General features: G+C 39.6%; 1 protein-coding gene across 12 annotated transcripts in view; it reads left to right on the plus strand.

Moving 5' to 3' along the window:
• Nucleotides 1–27,500, plus strand: part of LOC139756572 (homeotic protein ultrabithorax-like) — an 821,256-nt gene that overhangs the window by 480,051 nt on the left and 313,705 nt on the right. For 2 of the 12 annotated variants that reach the window (XM_071676184.1, XM_071676199.1), the window contains exon 1: nucleotides 12,601–12,738. The exons of 9 other annotated variants lie outside the window; for them this stretch is intronic. The gene's annotated coding sequence lies outside the window, so the exon portion shown is untranslated. Of the gene's footprint in view, nucleotides 1–12,600; nucleotides 12,739–27,500 lie in introns of those variants that run through there. One more of the 12 variants, XM_071676195.1, reaches the window with a different exon arrangement.

The raw sequence follows: 27,500 nt of genomic DNA on the forward strand, positions 1-27,500 counted from the left end.
TCTCTGACCCAGAATCTTTCAGGGTGGCAAAGAAACGAAAGCAAAAAAGAAAAAGAAAAAAAATTGACATTTTTTTTTTTTGTTCATTATTTTGGTCTGAAACTCAATTGCGATTTGTGAAATGAAAGAAATGAAGAAGAAGAAGAAGAAGAAGAAGAAGAAGAAGAAGAAGAAGAAGAAGAAGAAGAAGAAGAAGAAGAAGAAGAAGAAGAAGAAGAAGAGGAAGAAGAAGAAGAAGAAGAAGGAGAAGAAGAAGAAGAAGAAACCGTTCCCTCAGATAAGTTCTATATCCAAGAAGACCAAAAGAGTCACCGTCAGACCGTCTACTTCTGTCACTTGAATCAGGTCTCCTTCCTCTCTCCCCTCTCGCGCCCTCCTCCTTCCCCCATCAGCCTGTCCACTTTCTGTCACTTTAATCAGAACCCCTCTCCTCCACCCTTACCCCTCCAGCCTGTCCTCCATTTCTGTCATTTTAATCAAAGACACTCCACTTCCCTCCACTTTAGACAGAGCTACTCCCCTTCCACCCCACTTTAGACAGAGATACCTCCCTTCCACCCCACTTTAGACAGAGCTACCTCCCTTCCACCCCACCTTAGACAGTGCTACCCCCTTCCATCCCTACTACAACTATCCGACCCCATCCTCAAAACTCGCCTGGTCAGCATCCATCACATTTGCTAATGTCCTTCATTAATTTCTTCTCTTCATAGCTACGGGCGAAGACATGCTCCCTCACGCTTGTCTTCCATCAGCCCTGGCGAAGGATAAGGCAGAGTATAATATGATAGATCGATAAGTCCATGCAAAAGGTGTATGAAGGAATATCGTCACATCAAACACTACTGATTTATATCTAATGTTTCAACCTTTATCTCACATGCACATACTCCATGTCTGCCATATTGGCCAAAGTTATTACTGGGTTGTTTACGAACGTTAACGCCATCTAACACACCAGTTCGGTACTGTTTAGCCGGCCTGTGTTTTTCTCTGAATGAATGTCCTCGACCTGGCCAAATTCCTCGCGGAAATAAACACATTCCGTCTTTCTCTGCTTCGCTGTGTCTCTTTCTGTCGTTATTTGCTCTCGTTAGTTAACAGGAAACTTGAGAAACACGAGAGTGCATCTCTCAGATATAAATAATTGAAGAAGAATATATATATATATATATATATATATATATGTATATATATATATATATATATATATTCTTTTTTCCGAAGTGAAAGGAGAGGGAGCGAGAGAAAGGAAAGAAAGGGAGGTGCCTGAAGAAGAGGGAGGAGAGAGGGGTGGTTCATCTCTTTTCCCTCTTTTCCTCCCCATTCCCTCATCCCCCCTCACACACACACACACCATCCCTCCCTCAAACCATCATGATAGCTGTGATACCAGTGCTCCCTTGTGGGTCTTCAAACTAACTATCTACAAAGTGTCCTGGACCCCCACCTCTCTCTCTCTCTCTCTCTCTCTCTCTCTCTCTCTCTCTCTCTCTCTCTCTCTCTCTCTCTCTCTCTCTCTCTCTCTCTCTCTCTCTCTCTCTCTCTCTCTCTCTCTCTCTCTCTCATGCCTTTTAATCTACGCGTATGATCGCGTCCCAGAGCGATAGCGCCCCCTTCCCCCCTTCAATCCTCCCCCCCCCGCGCGCACCCAGCAACAACGTCAACAAGCGCGTAGAGAGGGGGAAAGGAGACCCCCCTACTCCTCCCTGAGGTGTTCTCCAGACCGACGCCCTGTTACGTTCTCCGCATCGTGAGCGAGAGATGGAAGGGCTCCCTCCGCACTGGAGACTCGATGTGGGAGCTTCAGCAGCCATAGGAGACCTGAGTTCTTGGAGACGAGAGAAGAGAGAGAGAGAGAGAGAGAGAGAGAGAGAGAGAGAGAGAGAGAGAGAGAGAGAGAGAGAGAGAGGAGTTACATAGAGTTACGTAGATGTGCAGACCATACAGACCCAAGGTCCGCGAGAGAGAGAGGCGGTCTGACTTCAACACATTTCTACAGAGAGAGAGAGAGAGAGAGAGAGAGAGAGAGAGAGAGAGAGAGAGAGAGAGAGAGAGAGAGAGAGAGAGAGAGAGAGAGAGAGAGAGAGAGAGGAAGGTGTTTTTGCGCTCATCCAAGGCTGAAGTCTAGGCCAAGTGAAGGGTTTCGGACGAATACGTAGGCCTATAGTACGGTTGAGGCCTACGGGCAGCTCATTGCCGACGTCTCTGAAATGGAAAAAGGTAATACTTGATCAAGATAGTTCAACCTCGAAAGGTAATTATGTCTTTCTCTAACACCGAAAATGAACTTTAATCATCGTCTTGGCAAATCAATACACTTTGCATCGAGAGGCCATCATGGCTTGTATCGAACACGTTAGTTTATGAAAAAAAAAAAAAAGAAGGATTTATCGATCGACTTCTTCTCTAAGATTTATGGAAACTGACGTAAAGGACGGGGAAATTATGAACACGATGAGGACGCAGAAGAAGCTTTAGGGGTCATGGGAGGGGCGTAGAAGGGAGGGTGGGAGAGAGAGAGAGAGAGAGAGAGAGAGAGAGAGAGAGAGAGAGAGAGAGAGAGTAGTAACGACGAGATTTGTCCACATGGCAGAGAGAAAGGGAAAGAGAGACAGAGAGAGAGAGAGAGACTGCCTGCCATGAGGTGTAACCATGAGGCAGAAAGACAGACATACCGGTAGACAGAATGAAAGAGAGAGAGAGAGAGAGAGAGAGAGAGAGAGAGAGAGAGAGAGAGAGAGAGAGAGAGAGAGAGAGAGAGAGAGAGAGAGAGCAAGGCGTAGGAGGGAGGAACTTAGGGGGAGAAAAGGGGACATAATATCCCCACATCCCCACCTCTCCCCTCTCACCCCCTAGCGTTGTCGTGTGGTGGTGATGGATGTGGAGTGTAATAGTCGTATGGAGGGGCATGGGGGGAAGGAGGAAGGGGGGGGAAAGGGGCAAGAAAAAGGGGGGCGAGGAGGGGATAGTAGAACCCCATGTCAGGTGTGCCTAGGGGGGAAACGAAGGGAGGAGGAGGAAGAAGAAGAGGAGGAGGACTAAGGAGAGCAGCGACCAGGGGGACGAGAACCATCGATATAATCCAGCGAGGCCTATGACCAGCCGTGCCCTTTTCTAATTCGCAGGAGTCTTTGACATCTCCACTATAATTATTGTCACTGTGGGGCCCTTGATAATGCGTTAGGGGGCTGTGGCTAGGGGTCCCTAGGTAGAGTGACTCACGCTGGGGAGGTAGGCCCAGCACACATACACACACACACACACACACACACACACACACACACACACACACAGGCTGGATAGCTTGAGAAACTGGATCACCAGTTTGCAGATGATGCAGTAGTCTTATGAGGGAAGTGAAAAGCGTGGAGGATTGCATCACCGTGCAAGGGGACCTTGACAAATTCCAAAGTTGGTCTGATACATGGTTGACGAAATTCAACCAGGGTAAATATATGATGATAAGAGGATAAGACGCAGTGAAAGACATAAGCAATATGAATATTATGTAGCAGGGAAGAAAATGAGGGAATCTTCGCGGGGAAAAGAGACTAGGGAGTTGGCAATCGCCCCTGCTCTGTCACCAGAGTCCCACATTAAGAGAATAGTGAAGGAGACAAATTGTCTGTTGGCAAGTACTAAACCAGTGCTCAAGTACATGAGTAAAGGAACAGAAGTACTTTCATTGTATAAGGGAAATGGATGATTGGGATTAACTTAGTAATGAAATAGTGAACAAAGATAGAAAAGTATAGAATGTTGTATAATACTAGATGTTCAAGAGATGGGGCTCCTACTTGTGTAGAACTCCCTCTTCGTACCATAAAGATAGGTCCACACACACACACACACACACACACACACACACACACACACACACACACACACACACACACACACACACACACACACATACATACGCACATACACCCACTCCCACACACACATGCACAAGTGATGGGGCCCACGAATAAAGAACTCCCTCCCTGTACTGTACAAATAGGTACAAGCCGATAATTACAGAGGAGTAATCACACCACACACACACACACACACACACACACACACACACACACACACACACACACACACACAAAGCCAATAGGCCACGCCAGCGTCCATTAACACCTGTTCGTTGGGATTACAACCGATAATTACTCCAGTATCCGAGCCCCAGGGTAGTTACTGATGCCAGTAATTTGACCTGACATCGCAAGCGATGACATCACGAACAATGACGTCACGAGAGTATGTGTGTATGTAAGTGTGCATTATATGTCTTTGTTTGTGTGTAAGCATATGTTTGTCCATTCGAGTGTGTGTGTGAATGCGTGTGTTTGTGTATGTGAGATTCTGTCTACCATTGTGTACGCTGATAACACAAGTATCATTCGCTTCTGAAACTTTCATTTATCTGTCTATTTCTTCGCACATCTTGAAAGCATTTAGATTAACAACAACTCATCTTCCACACATCTGATCTTTTCTTTAAATTTCATTGAATAGATAAGAAATGATAAGCAGTATCTATAAGCTGGACAAGGACGACGCCTAGTTATATCATCAGCCGAACTAAACTCATAATTTTCTCATAATCATTGTTCTTGAAGGAAGAGGATGTATATTGTTGCTGAAATACAGAATGTGAGTGTTTTTGGAAAAGGAGGGATGGGGGAATTTTCCTGAAGGAGGAAGAGTGAAGACAGTGTATATATATACCCCATACCTGAAGGAGGAGGGATGGAGATGATTCATAAACCTTATACTTGAAGGAGGAGGAATGAAGAGAATGGATATACCACATACTTGAAAAAGGGTGGGGATGGAGGAAATGTATGTGCTTCACATTTGAAGAAGGGATGGGAGGAAGGTGCGTACCTCATACATGAAGAAGGAGGGATGGGGAGGATGTATAGACCTCATAAATCCATTGCAAGGGGGTGTCCAGCACCATGGCCTGAATAAGCATGCGCCCCCAAGCCCCAGTGAATGACACTATCCTGGTCTCCTTCTATATCAGATGTATATTTCCACGCCACCACACTGTCGTGATGAGATGTGTATCATCTGAAGTGATTGATGGTGTAACGCCATCCCTTGTGTCAGGAGGGGGTCGAGTGTGTGTGTGTGTGTGTGTGTGTGTGTGTGTGCGTGTGTGTGTGTGTGTGTGTGTGTGTGTGTGTGCGTGATCAATATTTGTGTAATACTGGGAGAGATTTGTAGAGTCGTATTGCCCCGTCTCTTAACGTTATGTGTATACCATGTGGTGTGTATGCATGCATATATAAGGGTAGTGTTTTGTACTTAAACACACACACACACACACACACACACACACACACACACACACACACACTCACACACTACACACACACACACACACACACACACACACACACACACACACACACACACACACACTACAGGCATCGCCTCTCCGGCCCGTGTCCACATCTCCAGTGCTGAGCCCTCCAGTTATTAGCAAGAACATTAAATGTTTTCGCAACTCTTCCTTGCCTAGAGTTAAGGAGGCGACTGGATTGAGAAGAAAGTCGAAGCGGAAGCGAAGGCTTAAGCTTCGAAGTAGAAAGGGAGGGAGTGGGGAGACGGAGGGAGGGGGAGGGAGAGAGTTGCCAGGGTATGGTGGAGAGTGAAGAGGGAGGGAGGGAAGGATTGTGAAAGAAGGGGAGGATAGGGAGTCAGAAGTCACAAAAGGGGATTTTGGCTCAGTGGGGATTTAGAGCTAGGCCTATGAATTTCGAAGGCTTAGGTTTAGCTATTTGGGGAATTTTCGGCAGAATTCTAATGTGTCTCTGAAATTAGGGTCGACAGGCAAATGTTTGTTTTGCTAATTCTTTCACGATGGCGGAGGAGGTAAAGCAGGAGGAGAGTGGTTGGAATTTTACGATTTTTCTTTCTTTCTTTCTTTCTGAGATTTGTTACGCTCTTTTTCGGATCAAAGATGGAGTTTGGGGAATTTTTTAGATGAATTTCTATTCGTTGTCTTAGTTGGTTAGAGGAGAAGAAGAAGAGGCGCGATAAGGGAAGGGATAGTGGAAAGAATAGGAGAAGCTATGGATAGAAATGTATTCTACTGTATTTTCTATCATTAACATCTTTTTTATTTCTGGCATTACAGGTAAGCAGCAATGGAAGGGAGGCAGTTGGTTATAGCGTTCCCAGATGGGGTAAGTTACATTTCTGATTTGTTTATAGACAGTGAGAGAAAGAGAGAGACTGGACGACAGACAGACAGACAGACAGACAGACAGACACAGAGACGGAGGAAAAGGTCTTGCGGTGGATCTTCAGCATCTTCACCTCAAACCAGATTATATTGAGGTAGGACCACCTAAGTGACGTATTCTCGCCCACCATTAAACATTCACTTTCTCATGGTAATATTTTGTACCACTTTCTTGTCAAGATAACGCATCAAATGTTTTCTATATTTTCAAATAAAGATGGCAAGTTTTTCCTCTATGAATCTAATATGGTAGCCAATGTGATCTTTTTTTTCTTCCTTTTAAGAAAATATTGAAATATGGTGGGCAATATGTTGCTATCTTGTCAAATAATTGATTGAAAATTCATGTAACAGATAAAGAAATGAACAGATTGATAATTTGGTAATGAACTGCATGAGCAAATAGATATGTCATTCGATCATTCGATAAAAGTTTCTTACTGTACAACTTTTGAATAGATAGATAGATAAATATGTGCAATTCTAACTGCAAATACATGTATATATCAGTGAAGTTAATAAGTATTGAAACTTTTTATACTTCTTGATACACATATACTTCTTCGTGATAGACATTTACCATTAACTTATCATCTATTATCGTCTTAAGAAGTTGAAAACATACTTCTAATTGTAGTCTTGGCTGTCCTGTATTACTTCACAATTCCTAAGGTAAGTGTACTATAGAGAAGTGTGAAAACATGTGAATACATTTTTTGTCGTAAATCAGTTTTGAGATTATCTGGAATCCTTCGAAGATTTGCGGTGTCCTGTTACTCAGAATATCTTGTCTGAAAAGTAAGTTTAGTATTAGTTTTAACTCCTCATGATTCTTTTTTTCATTTACAGGCTAGAGCGGTATATTTGTATTTTCATTTTTGCACAGGTTCTAGAAGGATAAGTGCTTATGAATATCATACTACATCTTTTATCTAGATTTAGTGTAGCTGTTTTATCATCTATGTTCAAACTCTAGATTCTGTTTGGAAATCTAGTAATTTTCTCTCGTGCGAAGTTTTCAATTGCAATTAAGATAGCTGTCTTTCAAAGGAAAATGTCCTTCATCTGGGTATTCTGGAAAAAAAAAAAGTATCTTTGTCGCTGATTTAGAAATAATGGCGGACCAAAGATTCCTCCTTAGGGAACTCCACCTTGGTTTAATGGTCGTCTGTCTAGATCGCTCTTTGTTTGCCATTTACGCAATTATTTTCGTATAAACGATCTGTATCCACGAACGTCATGGAGACATATTTTCAAAAGTTAATAAGTGCATAACGTAGCCGATGATCTCAAAAAGTTATCGATTGATATCTTGACTGAAGACTTCAAAAGGGCCTTTCAAAAACCTAGGAATATTCCAGTGTAGAATTCGATACTATAAAACGAAAAAAAAAAAAAATCACTTTTTCATTTCATGAGCGTATATGAGACAATTTGATGCTTCATAAAGACACTTGGAATGGTTGTGTTTTAGATATATAGACAAAAATATATAAAGTAAGAAACAACATGATTGCCGAATGGAAATGACTGCCATGATTAGGCCAGCTTGGAAAAGCTCTTCTCACAGAAGAGAATAATAGTGATCCAAGGGTTAATAAAAATCTGAGGTATTGACGGAGGAGTAGTGACCATGTTACAACACATGCTCTTGCAGAGTTATGGACGTTGGAGGATTCTGATATCGCATCACAGTATCAGGACACATTCGTCTAGACGCATTAATCAATTGTGCAGATATCAACTCCTCAATTCTTTAATGAGCATCTCATGTACTGCTAATAACTCATGGCTTAATTATGTGTTCGAACCTTTTGAATTTTAATTATAATGCTATCCAGTACTGCCTCTGCTTGTAAAAAGAGCCCATTTTCATTTTTTCTTTTTCTCGTTCTGAACAATGGTGGTCAAGACAGTTTAATTCACTGATAGATTGACATTCAAATAATGAGGTTATATGACGTGAGAGCTTCACGTACAATTTTCAAATGATTATATATATATTATAAGTACACACACACACACACACACACACAAACATATATATGTATATATATATATATATATATATATATATATATATATATATATATATATATATATATATATATATATATATATATATATATATATATATATATATATATATATATATATATATATATATATATATATATATATATATATATATATATATACATATATATATATATATATAGATAGATAGATAGATAGATAGATAGATAGATAGATAGATAGATCGATAGATAGATATGTATGTATGTATATTAGTTCTTTCTTTTATAGATGGTATGAAAGAATTATCATTATGACCGTCAAATTATCATCAGTATTATTTCAACAAATGTTTATCATCATTGATATCATAATCGATGGAATATCATGATTGTTATTATCATCATTATCTTTTATCACCAGTATAGCTATTATTTATGCTTTTCGTTCGTACCGTCATTGTACAAACCAAAATCTGTACACTGTTTCAGTAACTGAAATTTTCGAATCGATCTTTTTGTTAAAACTGAAAAAAGAGGCGTTTCTATATCTTACCTTATATGTACGTGTAGACTATGATATTGCGTGAAAACAGGAAAGATTAATCTGATTTGCAATTTATTGGTGTTTCCACATCATAAAATCCCCCTTAAAAAAATTCGAATATAAATTAGAAATGAGAAATGTGGACATTTTTTTCCTTTCTCATTTCTTGCACATTGCCTGAGTAATGGCTAGTTCCTCTGTTTGGAGAGAGAGAGAGAGAGAGAGAGAGAGAGAGAGAGAGAGAGAGAGAGAGAGAGAGAGAGAGAGAGAGAGAGAGAGAGAGAGGTTATTACAAATAATGAAAGACTCGAAAGAGTCAAAGCCAAGGATAGGCTAAGTCCGTTGACCACAAACAACTGTGTCAGCTTCTTGTAACAGCCGGTGGATAAGAGATGGATCACCCACCTCAATAATTCCCTTTGGTATCCTTCTGCTGGTCAATGGAATCCGCAGATGAAGGGCAAAATCCTCCCGTGTTCTTCCCTTATAAGTTCAATTTAGTATTTCAGTATTTCAAATGTTTGTTCTCTGGAGAAAAGGGACCCTATATAAGTTCACGCAATGAAAACTGTTCTCTTAGGTTTCTTTGGTGAAAACATAAGTTTATCTTATCCCAACTCGAGCATGGATTGCAGCCTTAAAGATACAGAAACCCTGTAAAAGGGGTTCCGATTCTGTATAATGGTAATGATAGTGACATGAAAGCCTTATGGAAATAATGAATCATTCACATAACACCATCTCTAAGGACTTCTCTCACTACAGAAGGTTCTTATGGCCTCTCTTAAGCAAGATAGTTCTCAGAGAGTTTGAAAGTCCTTCGAAGTCCTTTCCAGACTGAATTCAGCGAAAGAGAGTTCGATAACCCCCTGGATTCCTTTCCTGATTGAATCCAGTTAAAGAAAGCTTCAAGATCTTCTGGAGTCCTTTTCAGACTAAATCATGCCCAGAAGATCCCCAAGACCTCCTGCAGTCCCTTCCATACTTTCTTTCCAGTCCAGAAGAGCTTCGTAACCCTCTGGAATGCTTTCCAGTTAAACCCAGCGAAGTAAGGCTTCAAAGCTCCCAAGAATCCTCTCTGGACTAGAATCAATTCACAGAACCCTCGCACATTCCTCCTTCAGGTAGGTGAAGGCAACCTTTCCTCCTCCTCCTCCTCCTCCTCCCTCAGGTACACTGACAATACACAGTGTTCATGGTATTTGTTACGCCTTGTTTGCTGTTACATACAACTAACAGCAATAACTATCAGGGTCACTTAGTGTCAAAGGGGGCCCAGTTATTTTGTTATTTGGGCATGTACACTGGGGCTTGTTGCCCGGCGTGGACCTAATGGAGATGGTAATATTTCTAATTTGTCCTCCAGTCCGATAGATTTACGATACCGGAGCTATTAAAAAGTTTTCAGTCTGCCACGCTAAAGCCTCGCTACTTATATTTAAACGCTCGTGATTGAGATGGAGTAGAACTTGGCCCAGTGAAATCACCCTGTGAATGGTTAGGTCACCTGATAGCCAACCACCCCATTCCTCCCTCACACACACACACACACACACACACACACACACACACACACACACACACACACACACACACACGAACACACACCCCCTCGTTCCTCATCCTCATAATGACCCTCACAACCAGCTGTCTCATTCGAAGTCATCCACTGAGGGAGCAGGTGAGAAAAATGTCCTCAGTCTTCTTCTTCCCCACCACATACCAACCACCGAACGAACTAGACATCCCTTGAGGTGGATTTTCTGCGTGGAAGTATTACAAAATGGGTGAACCTGGCAGTGTGGTGTAGTATATATACTTCTGAGGTCATGGTCACCCCAGAGACGATTCCCTCTTGCGTTCATAGCCTCCTCCTCCTCCTCCTCCTCCTCCTTTTTCTTATTCTGTTCTTCCTTTTCCTCACCTTCTGCAGTAGCTGCAGTAAGACAATCCTCGTTCTCCTTCCATGTTATTCTCCGCTTTTTCTGTCTGTCTTGTCACCCCTTTTTCACCGGAGTTGTAACGGGGAAATTAACACCTTCATTCTCACTTCGCCCGACTCTTCTCCAGGAGACATAACGAGGACAACAATACTGCACTCATTCTCCTCCTTCCTTCTCCTCCTCCTCCACTGCTTCCTCCTTTCTTCTCCAACACCTCCTGCCTCTCTTCTCTCCCCCTCCTCCTGCTCCTTCTCCCCCGTCGATGTTTGCGGGGAGTTACGAGTCCATCATGAGAGTTCTGTTACAACGCAAATACCTTGAATATCTACATCGCATTGTACTTCGGTAAATACGCATGCTTCATCTTTACTGTGTAGCAGGTAATCATAAAAGATTTAGCGCTAGTGAGGACAGTGATTAATATACACGCTGGACTTTTGGGAAAGACGATGCTGTGGAGGGGGGGGGTGTATAGAATGTGTGTGTGTGTGAGAGAGAGAGAGAGAGAGAGAGAGAGAGAGAGAGAGAGAGAGAGAGAGAGAGAGAGAGAGAGAGAGAGAGAGAGAGAGAGAGAGAAAATGTATCTCAGATACTTGAGCGTCGTAAACCTTATATGTATATATATATATATATATATATATATATATATATATATATATATATATATATATATATATATATATATATATATATATATATGGGTTGACAAGGCATATGGCACGGAATTAGGGATCACATACGTTTAGGGTTGTCTATCTCTTTTCCTATATAGGTACAAATTCGGAGTCATAAAAATTGACGGATAGTCAATCAGAGCTTATCCACCATGGTATCCAAAAGGACTTGGAATAGATAGAAGAATGACGTGGGAGTTAATATTTACAAACGCCAGACGTGCGTGAGTGTGTGTGTGTGTGCGTGTCTGCGTGTGCGTGTGTGTGTGTGTGTGTGTGTCGAAGTCCCCGCGAGTGTTGGGGGCGAACACGACAACCGTTTGCGAGGGACGGCGTGAGCCAGGCTCAGGGAGCCGCCTCTTACTGGGCGGAGACTATGCGCTCATCCTCTGCTTTCTGGGATCCCCTCCTGTGTGTAACGTCCTGCCGATGGTGGAGAGGACCCGGCTCTGCCTCTCCCCAGGTGCTCGAGTCTTTAACTATTTTTCCCCCCTGTGGGGGTCTTCCAACCTCAGTTCCGACAGAACAGACTTGTGGAGTGAAGACGCCTTCTTTCCTGAAGTACACTTACAGCCCCTGGGATTGTACAACCCCTTCGAAAACTGAGGGAAAGGGAGAGGAGAGAGAGGAAAAAAAAAGGTAGGAACAACATTTGCGGGTTCTTCTTTATTGTTTTATCGTTGGCTATCTCGAAATGCAGCACTTGTTCCCCAGTGGGCCGACCTGCATCGTATTGTTGACAGATTTAAGTTGCATGCACGTCAGTGGGCGCAAGTGTCCCGGTGCACGGTGCACACTTAGGTAGGTCGGCGTGGGCGGTCCGGTGTGCACGTTGCAGGCTCACTGCTTTTCTCTCAGGCGCCGGGCTCAACTTAGGAGCGCGCCGATTGGCTAGCGCTACGTCACGTGACCCTACCTGGCTCGGGCCGCTCGACTACACGAGCCAACACAATAAACGTTTAACAGGGCCCGCAACTTGGTCATTGCTAGCAACCCGTCAAGCCAATCTGTGTTGGCACTGCACTGGGGGCGTCGTTGACGGAGGCGGCATAGGAGGACCAGAGACTCTCTAAGCCACGCCGACTCGTCTAAGCTCCCCTGGGGGGGTTCTTCGCACTCTCCCTACCCGACCACTGTCTACAGCCAGTCGCGAGCGGCGCCGACGAGAGAGAGAGCAACAGTAAGGGAGGAACTTCGCTCTGTCGCCGCTGGCGGTGCCACGCAAACCACTTCTTGGCACCCCCGTAACTTGACCCCTCACCGCTCGCCTACAGGCCCTAGGAGTCCACTTCGACTCCCCGAAAACAAGGTAGGCCAAACCATATGTTCAGTGCGGATGTCACATCTATAGAGTCCACCTGGCGTGTCGTATGAACTACCAGCCGCCGACCGTCGCTCGCCAGGACAACCGTAAAAGCAATCCATTTTTACGCCCGAGCGTCCGTGTCAGCGACGGGACGGCACTCCGGCCAGTAGCAGAGTCTTGTCAACTCAAGCCCGTAACGCTTCGGGTGTTACATATCATGTTTACCTCGTTAGCGGCGGCCATGTTAATGGCCTAGAGATTATGAGTGTAGGGGAAGGGAATGTGGCCAGTCAGACGGCGTCGGAGAGGTCGGCTGTAGAGGGTTTGGTCGAGGTGCCGCACACCACACCACCACACCCCACCTCACATCAAACCCAGGCCTCCTCTGTGGCCCAGGATCGGCCTATGGGTTCCCTGTGGGACCGACCGCTGCCGCTGTGCTCTGTTCCTCCTCTCTCCCTCTCTCTCCTCCCTCCTCCTCCACCCCTCAGCACCTCACACCACCCTGACCGCTGACACTTTCCCTTGCCCTTCATCCCACTGACTCTTAGCCTCCGAGAGCCAGCAGATGTTTCCCCCCACCGTGTGCTCCTATCGCGTACTGTTGTGTCCCCCGTCATCAACCATCCTGGTTAACGCTTCGTTGAACGATCGCTGGACTGCTAAATATGACTGCTTGACAACCTCCACTGGGGAGGGCGTCGTTATTGCTCCCGAATCGTTCGGGAAAATTTTAGGTTTTATGTCCGGGGCGTCAGCGAATGTCAGGTTGACACCTCATCTTGTCATCGCCCAAGAGCAAGCAATACATATAGCATTCCTTACGGAACTTTAATGTTCTTCCGTATTCATATATATATATATATATATATATATATATATATATATATATATATATATATATGCCATAGAGATAGCAGAATGGAAGTTAGATACAGCAAGTGTTCTGAACGCGTCAGCTTGCACAATACATAGGTGCCTAAGTAGGTTGATTATGTATGTCAGAATCTAAATCGCCTGGTGAATATTTCAGTAACATAGACAACGCATTCCATTACCTCAAAGGATATATATATATGTATATATATATATCCTTTGAGGTATATATATATATATATATATATATATATATATATATATATATATATATATATATATATATATATATATATATATATATATATATATATATATATATATATATACACTAAACTCAGACATCGACAATAACCTAAAAGAATCGCTTGTACTTTTTCCCTCATATCTCTTTTTGTTGATGTTTATTACGTCCGAGTGGCGCCTGCAGGCAAGTGTCGTACATTAAGGACGTAGACGCAAGCTCATTTCACGTTCTAGGTAAGACAACAGAGCTGGTAGTTGTTCCTTTATGTTTTCTTGATAGATGAAGAGTAGATTAATGATATTCATAATGATCTGAGTAGGGTCATTTTTCAGAAGAGAAAAAAAAAAATATGAATCGTTCTTAGACGACGGGAATTTCATAAGTTTAAGTTATGAGTTAAGAGCTGTGAATACAGATACTTAACCTCAGCTTTGGACGTACGCGTACATAAAGATGAAATAGACGCACCAATTGGGCGAACACAGTTAAATCTAAGACCGTGAGGGCGCTTAGCACGCACTTGAGGAGTGAGAGGGAGCCAGGTTTTAAAAGATTGCGGGGTGGTATATACCAGATCTATATAGCCATAAGAACAGCGTCGACGGGATTCGATAGTGGTTGTTTTCTACCTCTGGAAATCTGTATGGTTTGAGATAATGATGGTTCATGGTAGACTTACGTGTGAGTGTATAAGCAGAAGCGCACACACACACACACACACACACACACACACACACACACACACACATGCACATATGCGTAAGTGCGTGTGGGTTTGTGTCGAGTGCATGCGCATGAATTGCGAGTGTGTGTGTATGTGTGTGTGTGTGTGTGTGTGTGTGTGTGTGTGTGTGTGTGTGTGTGCGCGCTCTCGCTTAAGTACGGTTGTGTGAACATGTGTATATTTGTAGGTGTCTGGATCGGCTAAGGGTTACCATACTGAGTTTCTTCAGAATGATTCTCTCTCTCTCTCTCTCTCTCTCTCTCTCTCTCTCTCTCTCTCTCTCTCTCTCTCTCTCTCTCTCTCTCTCTCTCTCTCTGAATCTTTTCCTTTTGATCGGCATTAAACGTCAAAACCTAATTCAATGTCTTTTTCCTTATCGCCTTAGTTTTTAGTTCTTCAACATTAAATCGTTCAATTCTTGCTTTACGTTTTTGAAAAAGCCTTTCATTGAATTCCTATATTGTCTCTTCATTTTTGCGAATACGCTTTCTGTGTTATATTTCTTCTCGTCCTTCTGTTTGTGCTTTTGTATATTTCTCCTCTTGCGTACTTCTGAGTTATTCCGTTCGTATCTTCATACATTAATCTTCAATATTTAAAAAGATATCAGCTTTGATATGAATATTCAGGCAAATATTCAACCCTTAAAGTGTTAGTTTATTTACTGTGGACCAATACTTGATTCTGAAATTACATGTTCAAGCCAGTATTCGGCCCTAAAATTATTAGTTCAGTCCGATATTTATTTCTAAGATATTCTCGTCTAGTCGAATATCTAATTCTGAAATTGTTAGTTCAGACCAATGTCTAACTGTAGTGCTGTTACTTCAGTCGATAACTTAGTTATGAAACTACTAGTTGAGGTAGATAACTAATAATTCTGAATATACCTTCTGTGTCCAATATTCAAACCTAAAACTTCTCGTTCAGGCAAATTTCTAACCCTTCTGTCAAATATTTGGTTGTAGAATTACTATACCACGCCAATACTCAAACTTTAGATTCCTAGTAAAGGTGATTATTCATCTATGAGATTAATACATGAAACTAGAAAATAATTCGCAGATTCTTAGTAGAGGCCAATATCTGGTATTGACTGCTGTACATCAGCAATTGATTTTGAAAGCCACAGATCAAGCAGCCAATTTACTTTTTTGAAAATGCTAGGTGAAATAATAGTGTTTTGAATGGTTATTTGTAAGTCTCAGCAATAGCAATATATATATATATATATATATATATATATATATATATATATATATATATATATATATATATATATATATATATATATATATATATATATATATATATATATATATATATATATATATATATATATATATATATATATATATATATTCACTCTTTTTCACGTCACTGTTATATAGGACCTCACATATGGCCCGTTCTAAACACATCTGACCCATATTATCCATAAGATAATGCCTCATTAATCTTCATCGTTGGGATGAGACGAGATACCTTACACAGATGTTTGTGAAAAAACTGATACGGTCTTTCCTGATTGGCTGGTTATATAGTTGCTCTACGTCAGCCTATCGACATAAAGCCTCCAAGATCCATTTCGAACCCCGATTTTAGTAAGATATTGAACGCCTCTCCCTCTCCTCAAGTGTTCAAGATGGTTCGAACGCCATACACACTGGTTCGGATGCCAATAGTTATGATACTTCTTTCTTAATTCCCACTCAATCGAACTCACGAAATCATAATGGATTTATGAGGATAATGTCATTTGAAATATTCGCAAATACTCTAAAGATATTAAAAGACTGAATATTTGTTTTTTGTCATATTCATACGCTTTTCGAAAAATTCCTTTTTTTCTAGATTTCAAGAAATGCGTATATAAGATCACAGGAATTTCAAACCTAGAATGAAAGACGAAAGGGTATGAAATGAAAAAATACCCCACCTCGATTTCAGAACCAATAACTCTCATGAAACAAAAGTTTTATTTTGTATCTTACATGTAGCCAGATGTATTTCATGTATCTCATCGATATATCAAAATATTTTGATATCAATTCACAGCAAATAGATAGATAAATAAATAAAGCCCTCTTCCATGGTTCATGGTCAAGTTAGTAGAAATTGATAAACTTTCCGTTGAAATAAATGCCCTTTATAGAGTTAACGATATAATAAATGCATTTACTGGATCCATTTTATGGCCTCATAAATAAATCTTATACAGTCTAACTGTTAGATAAAACCTGTTCATGTTGTTCACGATCAAATGAATGCGTTTTACATTGTTGCATGTCAAGCCAATGTATTTCCTATGGGGAAAAAATTTAGTATTGTATTTCAGGCTCTCTTGAGTTAAATACTAAGATAGGTTTGTTGTCTGCAGTATTCTTGAATCAGATTCTAAAGTTTCTCTGATTGGTATATTTTATGAAATCTTGTATGCAAGCGTTTAATTTTTTTGTCTATCATTTTTACTATAATTGATATCATTATCATTATTATCATTGTTATGATTATTATTATCATTATTATCATTATTATCATCATTATCATCATTATTACTATATCATTATCATTGTCAATATTACTTACATCATTATCATTATTACTATTGTTATTATTATTATTATTATTATTATTATTATTATTATTATTATTATTATTATTATTATTATTATTATTTTTATTATCATTATCAAAGCAATGCTAATAGCAGTAGTAATATTGAAGTAATCATAACAACAATAACAACAACAATAACAATGATAGTAATGATGAAATAATATAATGATGATAATAATAATAATAACTATAATAATAATAATAATAATAATAATAATAATAATAATAATAATAATAATAATAATAATAATGATAATAATAATAATGATAATAATAATAATAATAATAATAATAATAATAATAATGATAATAATAATAATAATAATAATAATAATAATAATAATAATAATAACAATAATAATAATAATAATAATAATGATAATAATAATAATAATAACAATAGTAATAATAAAAGTAATAATAATAATAGTCATAATGATAATGATAATAGTATTAATAATAATATAATAATAATAGTATAATAATAATAATGATATAATAATGATAATAATGATAATAATAGTGATAATAATAGTAATAATAATGATAATAATAATAATAATAATAATGATAGTAATAATAATAATAATAATAATAATAATAATGATAATAATAATAATAATGATGATAATAATAATAATAATAATAATGATAATAATAATAATAATAATAATAATAATAATATTAAATAATAATAATAATAATAATAATAGTAATAATAATGATAATGATAATAATAACAATAATGATAATGATAATAATATTGATAATGATAATGATAATAATAGCAATGATAATAGAAATAACAATAATAATAGTGATGATAATTTAGAAAATAATGAAAATAATAACAACCGTAGTAGCAAGTATTATTCCTTTCATTTAGCAATATTATTGCTGGATTATCATCATCATCACTGAGGTGATGCTGATAAAAAAATACTGACGTCCCAACAAGCAATATGTGAAGTGAAAGATAATGCTTACCTCTTAGGTAATACAGTGTACGTGTGTGTGTGTGTGTGTGTGTGTGTGTGTGCGTATGTGAGATAGTACAGACCCATCACTTTTGACTTATATATATATATATATATATATATATATATATATATATATATATATATATATATATATATATATATATATATATATATATATATATATGTTCAACTTCCTTTATACATTTTCATAATCATATTTTCTTTTTTCTTCTGTCTCTTATCTTCGCAGATGATAACTTTTTTAGTTTTCTTGATTTTTTCGGTTTATTCTTTTTTTTTAATCTTTTCAGTCTTTTTTTAATATTTTTTGTTATCATCAGTCATGAGTCTTTGTTGCATGTTATGTTTATAGATTTCTGAAGCCTTAAATGATCGTGGTCAATATATATATATATATATATATATATATATATATATATATATATATATATATATATATATATATATATATATATATATATATATATATATATATATATATATAAACCAAAGTCAATGACCTCAAATTAGCGCTTGTTCTACAAACCAAAATCGACAGAAAAGAAAAAATTGCGAATTTATTGGCTCGTCTAGACGTAAAAACTGGTGGAGAAATTGCTGAGACTGTTACATGGAGATTAAAAAGAAAAGATATATATATATATATATATATATATATATATATATATATATATATATATATATATATATATATATATATATATATATTGAAATACCTTATTTACATTTTTTATTTTGGAATTTCGCCACTAAAGCACCGATATTTTGTTCTCTTTTGCAAGAGCCTTACGATGGAATTGGCCAATGATTAGCTTTATGTTTCTTTTCCTCTCAAGGGTTCGTGTCTTTAAGTTTTCATGTGAACACCTTGACCAAAACAGGTGTAGTGGAAATAAAAACGAAGGATAGCGAGAAGAAAAAAAATTAAAGATTTATTTCGATGTTAAGATAAGGAAGATAATTCAAGCTCTTCGAACTATTAGAACCCGTCGTCATGGTGTAAGGAATAGGGAGGGAGTAGCGGGGCTAACGGTAGGACGAATAAGAGAAGAGGGAGACATCCTCATCAGACGAGGGAGGGAGAATCCATTACTATAATGACGCTAACTAAATTTGGTATAACACGAAGGGAGCATAACTGCTAGTGAGGTAAGGGGGCGAACCGTCTTGTGGAGTCAAGAATGGAGGCGAGGAGCGGTTGTAGAGGACCAGGGCTGAAGAAAGGAAGGAAAGGAAGGAAAGAGTGAGAGTGGGAGAGTGGCCGAGGTGAGGAGAATTTCCCGAAGGTCCATTGGAGTAAAGTTGTTGCATCAGGAGGCTATGGGACTAAGGGAATACCTTGGGATCACAGGAGAGTGTGGGAAATCCAGGCTTACGCCGACCTGACTGACCATCTAGTCGCCATGTTCTCTCTTTTTTTTTTTCTAAGAGGCCTCAAGTTTTGTCTTCCTTTTACTCTCGCTTCTTCTCGTATAGTTCACTTACTGGACGTTCCATCGGGATCGTTGGAAATGCGGATTGCTGGGATGATGGGATAGGTGAGTAGGATGGCGTAATAGAGACACAGAAGGATAAGGAAAGGTTAGAAGGAAGTATGTTTGTCTCGGAACTAAGGAGTAAAATGTTTCGTGTCGTTGATCGTGTTGTTACGTGGGAAAAATCCACTTTTTTTTCTTATCTTAAAGCCATATATTTTTTTTCCCGTGGAGGACAATCTTATTTTATTGCATTCTTAAAACTTCTAAATCTAGTTCTCCTGTGTTTGTTCATTCTGTAATTTTTGTCTTATTTTTTCTTCTGTAACAGTTTGCAGTTTGTTATGTACTAAGGCTTTTTCAAGGATATGGTCTTCTTAAGTGAGGCTGATAATTTTCTGATATTTTCATGTTTTTTCTATGTTCTGGCTATTTTTGTGTGTTGGGAAAAAGATAGATGAGAGAACAGATGAAAGAATATTTTTTTTTATTCATGATGCAGGCGAGTTCTGAGAAAGAGTAAAGTCATTTGTTGATCTCATCATACTCGGTTCGTTTTGAATATTTTCGTAGATAATGAAAACATATTACTTGTCTTAAGAACTGACCTTATTTTTTTCTTTACTTTCGATTCGAATAATTGCAGTAGGTTTCAAAACTTTGTTGATTTTATCTAAGTCAGAATTTACGTAAAGGAATTTTTTTCTCCGAACATATATATATATATATATATATATATATATATATATATATATATATATATATATATATATATATATATATATATATATATATATATATATATATATATATATATATATATATATATTGTCAGAGCTGAGAAACCTAAAACTGCTCTTTAAGCTTCCCCTGGTCATTGAGAATTAATATATTTTAGCATAGCCTTACACTATCAGCTACAAGGGACAATAATACCGACATACCAACATAAAATTCACTTGACCAACTAGAAGGGACAATAACGCCAACCAGCACTTCACTTGGCCAACTACAAGGGACAATAATACGAACATAAACTTCACCATTGCCGCTGTAACTAGGAGAGAGAGAGAGAGAAAAAAAAAGGAAACTTCAAATCACACTGGCCCGTGAAGTAAAAAAAAAATAAAGGGAAAACACGTAGATTGCGTCCTTTTTAGAAAAGATCTATGGACGCGGAAGGATATAAAAAAGAAATGGCCACCACCCTGACTCCCTCATCCACGTTGCCTCAGCCACCGTCGTATAGGAAGAAGAAGAAGAAGAAGATGAAGAAGAAGAAGAAGAAGAAGAAGATGAAGAAGAAGAAGAAGAAGAAGAAGAAGAAGGGGAAGAAGAGAAAGAGGAAAATCTTTCTCATTATTTACTATATCACTCACGTTTCTTGTCGTCACGATGTCTTTAAGAAACAATCTGAAAGCCAACAGTAGTTTGCGTGGCAGTGAGGTGCTTACAGACCCCCCAAGTGCTTACATATCTAAGGTTCTCGATGTTCGCTCATTGTGTGAGCGGAGTGAGCGCTCTGGTGTTGTCAGCAGGGTGCGGTGTGAGTGGTGGTGGTAGTGGTTATAGGCGGACCTCTGGTCTACCAAGGCCATCGAGTGTTGCTTATATCTCCCGTCTCCTCCTTCGGATGTCTTCCCCCTCTAGTGTGTGTGTGTACCAACGGGCTGACTATAGAACCAGGTTCTCTCTCTCTTTTTCTCCTCCCCTCCTCCCTCCTTCTTCCTTTCCTCCTCCCCCTTCCATCTCCTCTCTCTCTTCCTTCCTCACTCTCTTCCGTTAGAGTTATCGTTGCGCTACCCTTGTGTGATTCTTACAGTCGGCTAATACTCATCGCCTTATGGTCCCAAATGTTGCATTCGACGAAGAATTAGAATCCTGAATGAATCTCGGCTCGAAGCTGTATACATACATTATGTATATATATATACAAGAAGGGGTTTAAAAAAAGAAAGCAGCGGTTAAGGTTGGTTATTGGTCGGAAGCCTGTGGGATTGGCGTCCTGTAGAAGGGAATTATATAGCCTTATATCACACCCACTGTGACTCGGGTAATTCTCGTGTTAGCCAGGGTACTTATGTCAACACAGCTCAGTTGTCCTGCGCGAAGGTAACGCAGCCCAGCACGCGTGTAGATAAAGTACCCATGCTTTATGATTTACCCCGTAGCCTGCATTTATAGGTATTCGTTCGTTAGTAGCGTATACATATATATATATATATATATATATATATATATATATATATATATATATATATATATGTGTGTGTGTGTGTGTGTGTGTGTGTGTGTGTGTGTATGTATGTGTATAGAGTCTGTTAAAATGCATTAGAATAATGTCACATGCACACATTATCTTTAACAAGTTAGATATAATTTCCGAGGACTGTAGTGAAGTTAATCTCAATAATATTCCCCACAAGCGATGGAGAAATCATGCCAATAAAACACTATACAGAAATGCCCAGATATAACAGACCGAAAAGAAAAAAAAGAGCGAAAATGGAACACACTCTCTCTGTCTCGTGTATTATGCAAAAACCAAGTCGCCTATGAAAGTTTTAGGGGAATGTTTTTAGCAAGTGTCGTCCATCAAACAAACTTAGAACACACTGACGATACTATTTTTTTTCTTTTACGTAGCTCGGGGAATTTTCCAGGGAACGCCTCATCGTCGCAGTTTCCTATTAGGTGGAAATATATGATTAAGTGGATGAAACAATGGATGAAAAGCTAGATGACTATACGAAGAGTGGGCAAATATATATATATATATATATATATATATATATATATATATATATATATATATATATATATATATATATATATATATATATATATATATATATATATATATGTGTGTGTGTGTGTGTGTGTTTGTGTGTGTACACAAAAATATCTTATATGACTTACAGAGCCACAAGACTCCTTTTATGGTGGCTCTACAGTTCCGCGGGTGCGCAGGGTGGGGATGGACTATTTTGGAGTGAGAAGGTCCTGGACGAGACTTTATTTATTTAACTAAATAGATAAATAAAAACGGCTTATTTAGTCTATTGACGATGATATAGCCTCGCCCAAGGTGATTTTTCACTCGTAGCGTAACCATATATGGGCGGTCACCGGTAACGCCTTTATATATATATATATATACATATATATATATATATATATATATATATATATATATATATATATATATACATATATATATATATATATATATATATATATATATATATATATATATATATATATATATATATACTGAAAAGGTTACTTATGGAATGGTACATTTGGCTTCGAGTCACCCACTCCCCCGAAACATATCTCTTACACCAAGAGGCGTGTATTCCCCTACCCTAAGTTCTCACTCATTACCCCCCTTGTAAAACCTAAAGGAGCGTTGTGGCCGTAGATCACAGTAGGGAATCCAGGGCGACTGCACGGCGAACGCTTCCGACGGTCGCCGACCGTCTTTCCGTTCTCGTGGGGGAGGGGGAAAGAGAGGAAGGAACTTTGCTACGTTTCCACGCATGACACGGAAGACTCTGCTGCCAGCGATATTAGAATATGTGCTCCTAGTGACCCGTTTTCATATAGGCCCACACCACCACCACCACAGCAGCCACCACCGATGTTGATGATATTGGAATCCAATATCGGAGTGGGTGTTTCTTAGGGAGAGCTCGCGTGAATATAAAGGCCGCGCCATAATGTGAATACAATTTCGCCCCTTTTGCGAAAAACTTGTGGAGTACGTATGAGTGTGTGTGTGTGTGTGTGTGTGTGTGTGTGTGTGTGTGTGTGTGTGTGTGTGTGTGTTTCCCTCTCTATCCTCCCCTTCTTCCCTGTAGAGAGATTTACGTCCCATAGCCTCCCCTCTTTAGCTCCCCTCCATCTTTTCCCTCCATCTCCCCTTGGTTCTCTCCCTCTTTGTTTCTCTCCCCTCCTCCTCCTCTTCCGCTTGTCGCATATAGGTACTTGTCGAGGTATCTTGGCTTCGAGATTGGTTGGTGAGCCTTGTTTATAGCGCCTGAGGTCAGCGTTGTTTATAGTGCCTGAGGTCAGTGCTGTTTATAGTACCTGAGGTCAGTGTTGTTTATAGTGCCTGAGGTCAGTGTTGTTTATGGTACCTGAGGTCAGTGTTGTTTATAGTGCCTGAGGTCAGTGTTGTTTATAAAGCCTGAGGTCAGTGTTGTTTATAGTGCCTGAGGTCAGTGTTGTTTATAGTGCCTGAGGTCAGTGTTGTTTATAGTACCTGAGGTCAGTGTTGTTTATAGTACCTGAGGTCAGTGTTGTTTATAGTGCCTGAGGTCAGTGTTGTTTATAGTGCCTGAGGTCAGCGTTGTTTATAGTGCCTGAGGTCAGCGTTGTTTATAGTGCCTGAGGTCAGTGTTGTTTATAGTACCTGAGGTCAGTGTTGTTTATAGAACCTGAGGTCAGTGTTGTTTATAGTGCCTGAGGTCAGTGTTGTTTATAGTGCCTGAGGTCAGTGTTGTTTATAGTGCCTGAGGTCAGTGTTGTTTATAGTACCTGAGGTCAGTGTTGTTTATAGCGCCTGAGGTCAGTGTTGTTTATAAAGCCTGAGGTTAGTGTTGTTTATAAAGCCTGAGGTTAGTGTTGTTTATAAAGCCTGAGGTCAGTTTTGTTTATAGCGCCTGAGGTCAGTGTTGTTTATAGTGCCTGAGGACAGTGTTGTTTATAGAACCTGAGGTCAGTTTTGTTTATAGCGCCTGAGGTCAGTGTTGTTTATAAAGCCTGAGGACAGTGTTGTTTATAGAACCTGAGGTCAGTGTTGTTTATAGTGCCTGAGGTCAGTGTTGTTTATAGTGCCTGAGATCAGTGTTGTTTATAGAACCTGTCAGTGTTGTTTATAGAACCTGAGGTCAGTGTTGTTTATAGTGCCTGAGGTCAGTGTTGTTTATAGTGCCTGAGGTCAGTGTTGTTTATAGAACCTGAGGTCAGTGTTGTTTATAGAACCTGAGGTCAGTGTTGTTTATAGTGCCTGAGGTCAGTGTTGTTTATAGTGCCTGAGGTCAGTGTTGTTTATAGCGCCTGAGGTCAGTGTTCTCTCTAGTGCCAGAGGTGGGTCAGTGTTCTGTATAACACAACAAAATACGCCTCAAAACGTCAGTGTTAACTTCAGCGCTGCGAGTCAGTATATGTTGTTTCCCTACACTCAGGGCAGCCGCAGTACCACTAAACAGTATAACCAGAAAGTTAAGATGAGACTTAGAAATAACCACAGTGAGTTATAGAGACATGAGTCTATAGATCTATAGATCTGTTCACTTTCAATATTGTCTATACCGTCGGTGTCCGATTCTTAGCCGCTGTGGCGAAGGACCAGATTAAGTTCTATTCCTGGAAGTCAGGGTCAGCTCTAGTTCTCAGTGTTTAGAGTTCCCTACGTCACAGCCAAAGTGTTCTTGATAGTGGCAATAATTAGAATCATCTGTTGCGGTTGTGTTAGTAACCACAGCGCCATTGCTCCGGTGTCTAGGATAGTACCATCTACAGAAGGGGTCGATAGACAGCTAGGTTTGAAGTAGAATCTCGTCGCTATGAACGCTAGTTGTCGCAAGTCTTAATACTAGCATCCATAGGGTTCAAATATCACCTGTAATATTCAGAAGGTTGGATGCCAATTACCGTTCTACGGACGAAGGACGACTCTCTCCTGTCCGGGCAGAGATTTATGTATGAGCTGGAGTGGTTTTGATCACAGATTATCTGTGGTGAGGGAGAGGAGCGCTAGTGTTAACTGCAGCGACAAGAATCATTCATAACGTCGTTGGTGTCCAAGTGTCAAACAGTTCTTGGGTTAGTAAGGTTACCTATTTGATAAAGTACCTGTGTATATTTTCGTGATGGTAGATATTAAGTGTTTGCTCTCGGCGTACGGTGCCTTTGCTGGCGGGGTTCGATAGCGGTGCTAGAGGGTTTCTAATGAGGCTTTAGGATAAGAAAACAAGTCAAGAGTCCTTCATGTGGGCCTATAATATAGCCCTAAGCCAGTGGGTGGCATTAATATATATATACCCGGCAGCTTTTAAACCAAGCTTCTAATCCTGTTAATTAGAATTCCCAGCATAGCAGCTGCTATCTACAACGTTCGCATATATTTCTTAATATTTCCTTTACTATTCGTTTCTTTTTTCTGCCTCTCTTTTCTCACACTTCTCCAAACCTTTTCTCTCTTCATCTTTGAGTCCGCCATCGTCCCTAGTCCTTCGCTCATATCCTTCACAACCTCCTTGTGGAGAAGGGACAGGCGAAGGAGTGAGGTCGAGAGACAGAGTAAAAAAAAACATGTACCTATAATTTCTGCAGCGCGACACATCTCCAGCCTTTAGTTAGTTATCGATATCACATGCCAGGCCAATGACGGCGCCGTTACTCAGGCCAGTCAAGGCGGAGGAGGTCTGACACAGCACACAAGGGAGTGCGGTAGGAGCGACAGTGGTCGGCGGAGGAGCAGGAAGAGGAGAGAAGCACCATCGCTGGGTCAGAGGGGCGGTAGGGAAAGGGACTGAGGATGGCAGGTGCTTCGTGGATATAGGTGTGACACCTCGGGAGCCTTAAGTTTTTCAATATGATGAGCGAATGTGTATTATGGACCAGAAGAGGATGAAAAGGATGAAAATATGTTCGTCAGATCATAAAGAGAAAGGTTCCCCCTTCCCCCACTGTAAAGAGTAGATAGAAAGGATGGTATAGGAATTGATGGCAAACACATGGGATAAGGGATTAACTAAAGGAAGATGGAAAGTGAATTTGGGAACGTATAATCATAAAATACGGATGGATGATACCGAGGTATCTTGGCAACGAGGGTGCGAAGGTGTAGTTCATGGCTGAATACTTAGCGGATGATAAGGCGGCTGAGAGACGAAAAGTGGAAATCGAAAAAGGGTATGAGAGATATGAGAGACAATAGAGAACAACGTATAGAAATAGTAAGAGATAACCGAACATTATCAGGAGAGTGATGAATAAAGGAAATTACTTTCATATAAGAAATGTTGACAAAAATGATGAGAGAAGAAAGGGAAAAGAAATGATAAAACTGACGAATAAGGTGACGGATAATATAGATAAACTATATGACAAATGAAAATAGATCTTATTTATCGACTAGTCTTTTCCGAAGCGGAAAAGGTATTTCTCGAGATAATCATGAATGTAGGAAATGTAATGATAAATAGAAATAGAAAAAAAAGATTAGAAATTGAATGAACAAAAAAACACAAAAAGATAAGGTGCTTCAAATGTTTACAGCAAGTTCCATCCACACCCATAAATTAGTCCTACTTGCATTCGTGAGGGAAAAAATTTGTTGGCAATTCTGATGGACATATGTTTCTCTCTGATGAGAAGATGGTTCATTCGTTTTGCACAGGGTTGGCTGATGGCCGGAGGGTTCAGGTTTCTGATGGGCAATTGAGGTTGTACTTAACAATCTTGAAAGAGGGTATCCATCTTCCGATTTGAGCCCCCCATGGTTAGATCTCCGTGTGTTGCGACGCTTGACAGAGGTCTGGTCCACTTCTGTGACCTATGACCTGATGGAAAATATCTCCTAGGTGAAGCTTGCCTCTTGAGGATGCCGTCTAAATGAAGGAGCTTAATTCCTATAATTCATGATGGATGTCCTCCCTCCCTCTCTGTCTCGCAGGAGTTATTTGAGACATATTGTATCTTTTTCTTGGAAGAACTCGCCTCCTGAAGGAACTTTTCTTCTTGAAAAACTTGACTTTCTAGAGTCGCTTTTTTTTTCAACTACTTATCAAGATTATTTCTTGAAAAATGCG

Source organism: Panulirus ornatus, chromosome 22 (assembly GCF_036320965.1).
Source record: "Panulirus ornatus isolate Po-2019 chromosome 22, ASM3632096v1, whole genome shotgun sequence".
Taxonomy (NCBI): Eukaryota; Metazoa; Arthropoda; class Malacostraca; order Decapoda; family Palinuridae; genus Panulirus; species Panulirus ornatus.